The sequence below is a fragment of the Trichosurus vulpecula genome, chromosome 9 (assembly GCF_011100635.1).
Source record: "Trichosurus vulpecula isolate mTriVul1 chromosome 9, mTriVul1.pri, whole genome shotgun sequence".
Lineage (NCBI taxonomy): Eukaryota > Metazoa > Chordata > Mammalia > Diprotodontia > Phalangeridae > Trichosurus > Trichosurus vulpecula.
This window is the reverse complement of record NC_050581.1, coordinates 100,145,051-100,158,530: the sequence shown is the minus strand read 5'-3', so window position 1 is coordinate 100,158,530 and position 13,480 is coordinate 100,145,051.

Here is a 13,480-nt window from a genome sequence, read left to right as displayed (position 1 = left end):
CTGCCTTTCAATACATATTCAGCCTCACTTCTAGGTACTTCCCAGCTCTGTCCTCTGCTCCAATTCATCTGATTCCTTTCCACCTCCCACACATGTTTTGCTCATTCCCATCTACATGCCTCTATTCATCCTGTTTCCTCTCCAGGGATCAACCAATCAACAAATATTTAGGCACCTATTATGTGCCTAGCAACCATGTTAGGTGTTATGGGGAATACAAAAAAGAAGTAAGATACAATCTCTGATCTGAGGTAACTCACAATCTAGCATGGGGAACAAGAATAATCCATTAGAGATAGAGAAGAGGAAAGCATACAGACTAGTGCAGATCTGGACGAAATGAACCATAAATAAACCTAGGAGTTCAGAGAAATGGCAGAAAGTAGCCAGGGAAAATGTCATGGAGTAATCTGTGACTGGCACTGTATCTTAAACAGGATATAAACACAGGGAAGGGAAGGGCATACCTGCAAGGATACATTACAGGAGCAAAGGTAAAGGAAATAGATACAATTAGCCTCCATGCTTTTGTTCAGATTGCTTCCAATAGAAACATCCTCCTTCCCCATCTTCACTGTTGAATGCATACTTATCCTTGAAAGCCCAACTCAAATATCATCTCCTTCAAGAAGTCTTCCTCAATCCTCCTGGTTGCTAAGAAACTTCCTTCTCAGATCTCATGCCACACTTTTTATAACTTAATTTTTAAGATAATTTACCGTAGTTACAGGTATAAGTATGTATGCCTTATCCCCTTACCAAAAGCTCCTTGGGGTCATAGATTATATATCATCTCAGCTTCAGAGGCTGCACTGACTGCACAGTCATCTGCAAACAGAAAATTATGCACCAACACTCCTTCCACTTTGGTCTTGGCTTGTAGCCTTTTCAACTTGAAGTGCTGTAGCCGACTTTGATGCCATGTTTGTCCTCTTTGAGGGCATTTGACAACATGGCTGAAAACATTATACTAAAAAGCATGGGAGCAAGCACACAGCCTTATGTCACTCCACTGGTGACTGGGAAAGCACTAGAGCATTGTCCATTATCCAGAACCCAGGCAAGCATGCTATCATGAAATTGAAGTACAATACTGATGAACTTCTCCAGGCAACCAAATTTTGACGTAATTTCCCATAATCTCTCCTGATTAACAGCATCAAAGGCTTTGGTCAGATCTACAAATGTTGTGTACACACCTCTGTCCTGTTCCTGGCATTTCTCCTGCAGTTGTCAGGCAGTAAACACCATATCAACTGTCCCTTGGCCCTTTCGGAATCCACACTGGCTCTCAGGTAGATGACCATCTTCCAGGTGAAGGATCAACCTATTAAGGAGGCCCCTAGCAAGAGTTTTGCCAGCAATGACTAAGAGAAAGGACCTTCCCCTCCCCTGCCCCGTGATTGTCACAGGGCAATCTATTTCCTTTATCTCTATAGAGATGGACAATGGAGGCATCCTTGAACTCCTGGAGGATAATATCCTCTTGCTATATAACCTGGAAAATTTCAGTCAGCTTTTGTATGAGTAATGAACCACCTACCTTAAGAAATACAAGATTCATGAATTTAGAGAATGCACCAACAAATGTTCACATGGATTTGTTTTTCATTTAGCAGCTTCTGAATTTCCCTAGCATTTTCATCAAGCCAAACCTGATGTTTCTGAGTGTTCTGACCCAGATGAACAAATGCAGTGCTACACATCAAATCTCTGAAAGCTGCCCCCTACTTTTCTTCTCCACTGTTGCTAACTATGTATTGGCTCAACTTTCCCTCCAAGTTAGCAAAGAAGTGTTCTCTCAGAGCTAATCTGTTGACAATAATTTTTCTGGTAGTAATTTTCCCTTGGGGCGCCACTTCTGTTGAATATGAATATTTGGCTTAGAGAGGATAAGTCTATGATCAGTGCAGCACTCGGAACCACACATTGCCTTTATCAATCTCACATACTGTCTGTCTCTTCTCCTTACAATCACATAGTCTATTAAATGCGAATGTTTGCTGTGAGGGTGCATCCATGAGGTTTTATTTGGTTTGGGTAAATGGAGGACAGTGTTGGTGATGAGAAGGTCATGAAATGCACAAGTCTTCAGTAGTAAGTGACCATTGCTGTTGCTGTTTCCAACTCCACTCCTCCCTAGGACTCCTTGCCAAGTCTCATAGTATGAGCCTACACTAGCATTAAAGTTACCCAGAATCATAAGCTTGTCATCTTTTGGCACATTAATGATAACGGTCCCCAGGTCTTCATAAAATTTTTCTTTGGTATCATCAGGGTTCATCATGGTGGGAACATAGGCACTGATGATGTTTTTCTGCAAGTGGCAATCACATTATCATTCACTCCTTTTGGTAGGTTGACCAGGTTAGTTTTGATTGCAAAAACCTACACTAGTGTCACAGTGCTCCCCTTCACTCTGGCCACTCCAGAAAAATGTGTATCCAGCTCCAGCTTCAGTAGACTTGCCTTCATTTGCCAGCCTTGTTTCCTTTAGGGCTGCTATTTGGATGCAATACCTACTGAGTGCTCTTGCAACAAAAGATGTTCATCTTTCAGGTCCTACTGGATTTTGTGTTGTCTATAACTGTGAGCACATTCCATGTGGCAATGGTGAGTGGAATTGTCTTTGAAGGTGTTTATGTATATATTTTTTTGGTGTTTTAACTACAGGCTGGGATGGCTTCCAGCCGCAGTAATCAGGCCAGGGTTGGGTAAGCAGATAATTTTTAGGGCACTTTTTCTAGCTCTTCTCTCACACCAGGACATGAGCAGTACAAACCTGAAAAGGCTGCTCACACAGCCAAGGGGCTGCCAAATCCCACTGCTGCATCCAGTGAGAAATGACCTTATGGCCTGGGCTGCCTGTGTGCAGAATTGTGACTACAGCTCCCAGTGTATCCATACCTGCTGCTTCATCACTTGCATGTACCCACAAGACTTTGTGATAGACAAAAATGGAAAAATGGTATGGGTGATGTCTTTGGATTTGTGCGTAAGTTGGATTTAAGTGAGGCAGAGTTGCATTCACTCTCTCCTCTAGAGTCACCACAGTCCAGGACAGAGTCAAGATAACTGGTGATAGTTCAAGATGCAGACCTTGGTGTCTTTGATGTTTAACCAAGCTGTAAGAGCTCTACAGCATCTACAACTGCCTTCATGGCCATTGGAACAAATTGTTCCCAAACACCCATTTTACCAGGGGAAGTCTTCACATGCAAAAGGTTTGAAACCCCTCAGTTACCCTCAACTTGGTTTAGCCTGTCTGCCAAAATGGTTTACTGAGGCATGGCTGCTACATATGCTACAGTTTCTTGGAGCCACAGGTGAGAGTTAGGTGGAACAGGTGGGCACCAGGTAGAAAGCAGCCCTGAAAAGGGCTCAGCAGCCCTCACACCAGAGGTACCAGTCTTCCCTGAACACAGCCTACATCCTATCAAAAAGGTATTAGAAGACAACTGGAGGTTAAATAACTTAGCCCGAAGGAATCGATGGGTTACAGAACATAGAAATGGTATGTAATTTCATTAAAAAGTAAGGAAAAAATAAGACAATTCATTACATTTTTGGATGCAAGTAAATCAGGCTTCAGAGAAAATTTTACATCTCTAAATACTTGTATTACCAAAAAAAGACAAAACAATTTGAAAGGGAACTAAAATACTAGAAAACCAACAAAAAAATCTAAATTAAATACAAAATAGAAACCATGAAACTCACAGAATAAATGAATAAAATTTAAAACAAAAAATGAAATAAAACTAGGAGCTTTTTGTGTAAAAACAATAAACATGTCATTGTAATAAAATGACAATATTGTCTAAATTGATTTACTTTAGCATGAGTTGCCACACTGTACAAAAAAAGATTACTTTATAGAACTAGAAGAAATAATGATGAATTTGATATGAAGGTGGGAAAAGGTCAAGAATCTGAAGGGAAATATGAAAAGATGTGGGGGGAAAAGGGCTTAGCAGTGCCAGATCTAAGCAGTATCTCAAAACAACTGGTTGACTTTAAAAAAAATAGTGAGATTGAGCTTTATAACAGATGAGCTACACAACATACAGAAATAAATGCATCTATAACTCTAATAGTTGGTTAAAAAAATAAAGACCCCAGCTACCAGAATAAAAAAATTACTATTTGTCAAAAACTGCTGGAAAAATTGAACCTCGATATAGAAGAAATTAGATTCAGATTGACACCTAACACCTTAACCAAGAAATATTCCAAGTAGATAGATACATGACCTACATATAAAATGTCATATCATGAATAAATTAGAGAGACATGGAAGAAATTAGCTGTCAGATTTATGGACAGGAGAAAAGTGCATGACCAAGCTAGAAATAAAAAGGATCACAGAAAATACAATGGGTAATTTGTATGACACAATATTTAAAAGGCTTGCACAAACAAATCCACTAAGATTATAGGCTAAAGAATTAACTGAGAGAAACCTTTGCATTAAGTTTTTTTATAAAAATCTAATTTCCAAAATATATTGCTTTCCTTATTAAAAAATTTACCCAAATTTATAATAGGAGTCATGTATTTCTTGAATGATAAATAGTCTAAGGATAATAGTTTTCAAGGGTAGTTTTCAAAGGTATGCTTTCCACAGTCATATGAAAATGTTCCTTAAAGCAATTTTCAGGTTGTATCTCCTATCCATTATATTGGCAAAGATGACAAAAAAGGAAAATGATAAATGTTGGAACGACTGTAGGAAAACAGACACATTAATACCCTTTGATAGGGAATAACCATTCCTGAAGCTATTTGGAATTATACCTGAAAAGGTACTAAATAGTTCATGTCCTTTGATTCAGGTATACTATTTTAGGTCAACAACAAAAATAATCAAAGAAATAGGAAAAGGTTCTTTTTTAATTCTTTTTTTCTTTCTTTTTTATTTTTAGTTTACAACACTCCATTCTACATAATTAGGAAAAGGTTCTATATGTATGAAAGTATTCATGGTGGCTCTTTTGGTAGTGACAAAAATAAAAACTATAGAAACTAAAGGACACCAATCAATTCAGGAATGGCTGAATAACTAGTAGTATACGAATGTGATGAAATACTTTCATTCTGTAACAAATTAAGAATTAGATGACCTCAAAGAGATGTGGAAAGTCTCATATGAGCGAAATAAACAATTAGAAGGACACTGTATACTACAGAATCAGTATTTTAAAAATTATCAATTTTGAAGACCTTTAGAAGCTGAAAAAGGATGAAATGAGCAGTACAGGAATGATTTATAGTATGATAAAAATAACACTTTGAAATAACTTTTAAAATGACCATCCACAATGCTAAAGTCTTGATGATTCAATGTATCATTAACCCGCAAAGATATGTTATACAGCCAAGGAGGGAATCTGTTATACCTGACTGTACATTTATTACAAGGAATTTGTTTTGTTTTTCATGTTCTTTTTCAATGAAGATGTGAGAAGTAGGAGGGAAATAGATTTCTGTCATTTAAAGAAGAATTAAAAATAGAGAAGTTGAGGGTAATGCTAAAGATGTGGAATGATGTGTGTATTTTCAGATGAGATCACTATGTTGTTCATTTTCCTTAATTGTTTTACTTTGTTACAAGAAGACATCTCAAGAAGGAGTTGTAATCTGTAAATGTTGCTACATCAACCAACCTTTTTCTTTATTGAAATATAAATCCTATGAATTTAAAGTTTTACTGGAGACTGGGCTCTATATCGTATCTATTGTTATTTGAGTTTATTAATCGTATATCATTAGACTTATAGTCATCATGATCACGATACATCTAGACCAAAGATAATAATAAAATTAAAAAGAAAAAGAGAAGGGAACTAGATATCCACCTACCCAAAACAGAGAACTAGACAGAATTATTTTTCTAAGGCGTCTTTCATTTCTATGATTACCCTCTCTTTGTGGATTCCAAGAATCTCTGGATTCTTACCTCCCATAGAATGTACCATCAGGCTGCCAGCCCACCCACCTTTCAGTTTCTAATGGAACTGGTTGAGACCACTAACTGTTAGCAGAGCCACCAATGACAGTCACTATTTGCCAAGAAAGCCTGGAAGGGCTGATAATGGCTACAACAGCCCTAAACCCATTGTGAATCTCCTATATTACTTTTTTTCTCTTATGAACATAGCATGAGCAAGTAATAAAAAATTACAATTGCTACTTATGAAGACTGTCTACTAAGATAGATATATGTGTGTGAATATTTACACTGAATCAATGGCAGGAAAACTCAAACCAATGAAACTATGGACCTTTGAAGTGTTGAAGGAAGTATTCACATAGTGGAGGAAAAGCTGATTGCTCAATTTACCCTAGAGGGGCCAGGAGGATACCACAGTCTGCTGGAATAATAATCCCTTTTACTAGTGATGTTATTAGTAATGTTAACTTCTGTCTTACAGTGTAGTTTTTTATTAAAAATAGCTCCTAGGTTTTATGATGTGTTTTCCTGGATTTTTAAAAATTGCTTAAAACTTTCTTTGCAAAGATGAAACTTGAAAGAGAACAGAACCAGGCTTATCAAGAGTATAACTCTTTATGGCAACTCTATTACCCTTGATTCAATTCTAGAGGTCATAATCATTGCTTTGTAGATGCTGTTAGTCAGAATTGCACAGAAGAAATAATTATTGTTGTTGGTTGAGAACCAAATACAAATTATAAACCCAGATGCAAAGTTGTTAATGATATTATTTAGCTTATATATAGTGATTTAAGGTATGCAAAGCACTTTGCAGACATCATATTATTTGATCCTCAGAACAAAAGGTACTATCCCGGAGATTCTAATCCCCATTCTACAGTTTAAAAAACTGAGGATGAGAAAGGTTGAATGATTTTCCCAGAGCCACAAAAATAGTATCTGATACAATCTTCCAACTTAGGACTTTCTGACTTCAAGCCTCTTTCTACTATACCACCTACCTGCCTAAATAAATATCGGAGTTTTGAAAAAAATGTTTCATAACAACAAAAAATGATGGAGACTAATCGTTCTATAGGCAAAATTGTGATTGTTTTTTTTTCTTCCTAGCCCTTCCATTCCCCTTCATCCCATCTCCCCCACCCCATCTAAATCCTCTTCTATAGCTTAGATATGGCCCCTTTTGCATGGAATGGTAGGAGGCTAACATTGGTAAGAAGAATCAGTATCAATGAAAAATTTTGTATTCTGTTTTATCTTTCTCAACAAAATGTAAATATTTCAGAGTTTGTGGTTTTAAATTGGAATTCTCTGTATTTTCTTTGTATTTGCTGAGGTTATTAATTTTATGTCACTATTTATAACCTTCCTCATCACTATCATACCTCTAGATGCAAAGTAACAATAAAATAAAAAAGAAGACCCTAAAATGAAAGTTGTTGCCACCAGGGTCCTTAATACTGTCAAATGACTCAATATCAGAAATGGATATGTTTTTATCAAAGTAACATTAAAAAAGATATATTTGCACATCAGCCTTGTCCCCTAAGATGTAATCCAACTTAATTACTTGCTATTCAGGCCATCAGCCCTTCTGTTGCCTAAGGCTCTATGGAGTTTTTCCATCTGTCCATCTACCATTATACCTTTCTTTATGTGTTATCAACTTTACTAGAATACGAGTTCCTGGAGAGCAAGACTATTCAGCTTTTTTATATATCCCCAGTGCTTTTACATGGTGTGCATTTAATAAATGCTTTTTCATTCATTCATTCATTCACTCATTATTCTAGAGACCCTGACTATGCAGGTCCTGTCACTTTATTGTCCCACCCAGGTCCCATTTGCACCTTTCCTTTTGATGTTGTTACCTACAAACTGCATTTTTTAAAATAGTGAAGCAAAATAGCAGAGTGATTAGTCCTGATAGCAGTGCAAGCTTACACTTTTGAAGTTTTACTCATATTACTTTTTAACTACAACTGATAAATTATTACCCATGAAGCCCACTGTATTTTATCTGATTGCTTTTGCCAGTTAATGTTATTTTTATTTACTTAGTTGTAGTCACTGTATTATTTGCTTGCCTTCCCGTGTTTCTTTGCATTCTTCATTTTCACAACTGATTATCATATGGTAGTATTTCATTGCATTCACATACCACCACTGGGTGAGTTATTGACCAATCTGTTTCCCTGACTTCAAACTGCCCATAAAAACCCACCGATTGTATCATCTATACTCTAAAGAACTTGTTCTCTGCTTGGAAATTGATAAACTGAGTAAAAGTGCATGTTAATAGAGGCATTCTGGACACAATGCCTTAACAAAAAAAAAAGAGATGAGTGGGAATTTCATGTAACACTACATATAAGAGAGATATTTTTAGCATATAGTTATCTTCAAATCATACTACAGTACACTCATGAGGACCCATGCTACTCTCAACACAGATATAAAATACAAGCCATTAGCATAGCTAAAGCCTAAGGTTTAAATACCAGGTTCCAAAATAAGTAATTCCTGCAAAGCACTTGCAAAAACAGAAATAAAACAAAGCATGAAACATTTAGAATCTCACTGGGGCCTGTTTCATAGATGAGTTCTGCCACATTTTTCAATTGATAATGCGGAAGATGCAAATAAAATATTGCTTCTTCCTAAAAACCACGAAACATATTGAAACACTTTAGCACCTGTAAGATGAGATGGTCCCCAGTGCAAAATACCTACTTCCTTAGATGTTTGCTAAGGAGAGGTGGGAAGGGAAGAAGAGACAAGAGAGAAAGAAAAATATATGTTTTAAAAACTGTTTTAGCAAAGCCAAATCCTTTTTAGAAATATCTGTGTTCCAAGTGATGTGTTATTTCACTTGAAATGATTATTTAGATATATATTTGGCAATATTAATTAATACAGACTGCAAAAATTGGGAATGGAAACCAACAGAACGCCACATATGGCATCCAGAATTTCTTTCACCCATACTGACTACAAATTTTATCTTCACTAGGAAGTATATCTCTTGTACTTACCAACTTGTGTAAAAATAAAACACATGCTTTGCTTTGTCTCTCTCTCTCCTTGTTTCAATTATCTTTTTACCTTGCAAAGTGGTTGTGAGGATGATGCAGGATAATATTTATGAAAGTACAATGAAATCTGCAAAGCTCTATATAAATTATTGTATTTATTATCCTAACTCATAACTTCATCCTACTCAAAAAGTCCAATCTTTTCCTTCATTCTGACTCCTCACTATATTTTCTATTGTGAAGAAAACACACACACACACACACTCGCACACAATTTCACCTGCGTTTGAGGTCTTGTGTAATTAGATAATTTTCTACAAGATTATAAACTCCAGATCACATAATTAAAATGCAGGATCTTGACAGATCCATGTAAATAATTAAAATTTGGCAGATTTCAAATTTATATAAGACACAACAGCCATCTGCCAACCCTGACCCGCCTCCACCACCACCCCTGCCTTTTCTTTCTTTACAAAAATATCTAGGACGATTATCTCTTTTCCTTTCCCTTCTCCATTTGCAGATGCCTCTTCTAAACAGTCTATAAGGTTTCTTCTAACATATTGCATTGCCACATGATTGCCGTGGAAACATGAGGGGAATATGTGTGTGTTTGCTGCCAAGAGGGGAAAAAAGCACAACCTATATTCTTATATTCCTGTCACCGCTCCACAAGTTCTAAACAGAACTAAAGAAACTGTGGCTATCCATTTCCTGTGAACTAGAGGTAAGCTGCCAAAGAAATTTGAACCTCTCCTGTCTCCACACCCAGTCCCTAGGTCACTAACCTTCCCAGCCCTGACAGCAATGACTCCTTCAAAGAAGTATGACAAAATGTCAAAACTTTCCATGCAGAGTATGCCAAAGATTTGAACTGTGACAAACATGCATTACTCTTTCAAGCCCACCAGGATGGAAGAGTAGTTCAGCTCTAAAGGAAAATACTGCCTTCTCCCTTCTAATAACACACACACACACACACACACACACACACACATATACACATACACACACACACAATCACCAGTGATTTGTTAATGTTCCCCTAAACTCCCTCTCCATCCCACTCCTACTCCATTCATACACACCCACACCCATTTTACATTGCTATTACATCAGAAAATGCTGTCTCAGTGATGTAGTACAGTCTAGTACAATACATCTGGTGGCTTAGATAGTGAATCACAAAGTTATTTTCTTAAACTATTAAGCAAAATTGCTTTATCATCTGTTTTCTTCCTACCAACAGCAGCGCATTTGGTCTAAATGGCCCGGTTGGCTTAGCAAGCTTTCCCACTAGCTCACCCTGCCTGGCACAAAAGTCTCACAGCTGTGCCATGTGTTACACACTGTTAACAGTAAGTCCCCGGTTACATGCTGAAATGCTCTCTTTATAGCGCTTAGATGCCTCGCTTCTCTCTTGCGTTGTCTTGATGGATGGACAGTTTGGAAAGTCTCTGTTGTCCTTCTCCTTCCCCACCCTGGCTGGCAGAAGAGATGCTCATTTTGCTGAGAACGATCAGCTTAAATACCTTGTGTTGGGAACTCCCACCATCTCCTCACACTGCAACTATTCATAAGTCAGTGAGTTTTCAAAATCTTGTATTTGCACCCGGAGTCTTAATGAAGCACACATTTAAAAAAAATCAAAACATAAATAAAACTCATATGCCTCCTAAGTTTCAACAACTGTACAATTTGAATTTACCACAAAACCAAGTTTACCCCATTTTTAAAACCTACTTCTATTTTCTTCTATCAAATAACCACAGTTTTAAGATTGAAAAAATATTCTAACTTAAACATGCCAACACAAAGAAGTTTTAAATAGTCATCAGCTTAGGGGGCTCTTAGTAGCATCTAGATGATAGCTCTTCAGCTAAGAAGACATCTATCAATAACTTAGACATTTTTAAACAAAATGAACAAAACCTTTATGCTAATGTACAAAAATCAATTTTAGATTTGGGATTTGTATACATTGAAAATCTAGGAAGAAAATCTAAGATAACATTCCAATCAGTGGCAAAGATAATGCTTTTATATATCTTATTTTCAGATCACAGAAATTAATGCTATCAATTCACATTTTATTTGCATGTTTTTGATGAATTATTTCAATGTCCTTGGACAAAGGAAAAGTTTTTTGTTTGCTCACATCTGTATATTTTAAATGTCCATTTAAAGTGATTTTAGATTGATATATTCTTTAACTTAAACTTTCCTAGACTTGTTAGCCTATAGGAAAATGAACTATACAACTATTTGGGAATACAGCTTTCCTCTTGGCATGAGAACTAGTCTTGAAAACATCTGACCTTATATAATATTTCTCATTGAGCTTTTCATAGAGCTTTTGTATCCACATGACAAAGGTAGTGTATTGGTGGAAAATGCCAGTTCTCCAAGTATCCAGTTATTGAATTGGCCATAATTGGCATATATTATTCAGAAAATGTATGATCAGGTATTAGACTGATTACCAGGCTGAAGGTCTACAGAGCCATTGTGTTGACCTCATTGTTGTATGCCTGTGAAACCTGGACAATCTATGAGTGCCAAGCCAGGGAACTGAATCACTTCCATTTGAATTGTCTTAGGAAGATTCTGAAGATCACCTGGCAGGATAAGGTACCAAACCAGACACTTCAGTCCTTACTCGAACTAAACTACCAAGCATTCACACTCTGCTTCAGAGAGTGCAACTCCGATGGGCTGTCCACGTTGTTTGAATGCAAAACGTACACTTGCCAAAAAGACTATTTTATGGACAACTCACATAGGGCAAGTGTTCACATGGTGGTCAGAAGAAGCCATACCAGGACACTCTCAAGGTCTCTCTGAAGAACTTTGCAACTGATTGTGTGATGTGGGAGACACTAGCACAGGACCGTTCAGCATGACATTCCCACATCAGAGAAGGGACTGTGCTCTACGAGCAAAGAATTGAAACAGCTCAAAGGAAATGCAGGATGTACAAATTTAGAACATCCACCCCAAATGTTCACATGGACTATTTGTGCCCAACCTGTGGTAGAGCATTCCAAACTCATATTGGTCTGATCAGTCACAGTGGGACACATTGAAACTTGACTCTATCATATTGACGTCATTTTGGTCCTCTTCAAGAATGAAGTACAACAACCACCCATGATCAGAAAAGGAGGTAGGCCAGTTACATAATGAAATTAATGGGTGAAAGATGAATAGTTCAAGTACTGTACTGATACTCAGAGAATGTTAATAAAAGCCTTGAAGATCTGGACAGATCTGCTGTAGGGGGAAAATCATACAATATAAGAAAACATGGAATGATTGTGACTTGCACTGTTAGATGGAGTATCCACGTTAACTAGATCACAATTGTTGGATGAAAAATTTGGTAAAATTGTCTTTACTGGGTTATACACCATGACTATGGTAACTGAATTTAAATTTATTTATTTATTAATTATGAAACAAAACAAGCATTTCCATGACACTGTACAATAAAAAAGACGATTGTATATGAAACTGCAAATTCACTATGTACAACTTGCTATTCCTTTTAAATATACAACAAAGTTGTCAGGTAAATTTCCTTTTTCCTCCTTTTTTTCTTCCTTCCCACCACCCACCTCATAGATAGCTACCAGGTTACCATTAGACACAAACAGGGCTGTGGCTGTATAAATTATTCTATACATACTTCTATGTCCCGGTTCTTTCTGTGGATGCAGATAGCATCTTTCTCCATACATTCTTCATAGTTAGTTTGGATATTTACTTGAACACTCATAGTGAAAAGGAACCCTTCCTCTGTATCATACAGAAAAAAGGTAAAGTGAGTCTGAATACTTCCAGTGTTCTTCAGAATAAGGAACTGTAGAGAAAGAATGGTGAATAGAGAAATGGTATAGTTCTGAATTCTCATTTTTGAATCACAGAATCTGAGAAGTGAATCCTATCTCAACAGTCATCTAGTCCAACCTAAACCCCAAAAGCAATCCTTCCTAAAATGTACCCCAAAAGTATTTATGCGGACTCTACTAAAGACTTCCACTGAAAGGAGCTGCCTCCATTCTATTTTTCATAAGCTGAAATCGTGGGGAAGCTTTTATGTACCTCGAGACTCAATTCATCTCTGCATTTTCAACCACTACTCCCAATTAGTCCCGGAAGCAAGGATTCTCTTAATGCAACCCAAGATCACATTAGCTTTTTTGGCTGCCATATCACGATGTTGACTCATATTTCATTTTCAGTCCCCTAAAACCCACGGATCTTTTTCAGAAAAACTGCTACTCTCCACCCCCCCATCTTATACTTGTGAATCTGTGATCCATCACGTTAACTATGCTTCCCCATTTTGTGACACCAACAATTCGATGAAGATGCTCTTTATGACTTTATCCAAGTCATTGGCAAAAACAATAACAACAAAAACACCTTTTTGCTGCCCGTAGTTTTCTTTCCCAAGCTTAGGTTATTTTTCTAAAGCATTCCT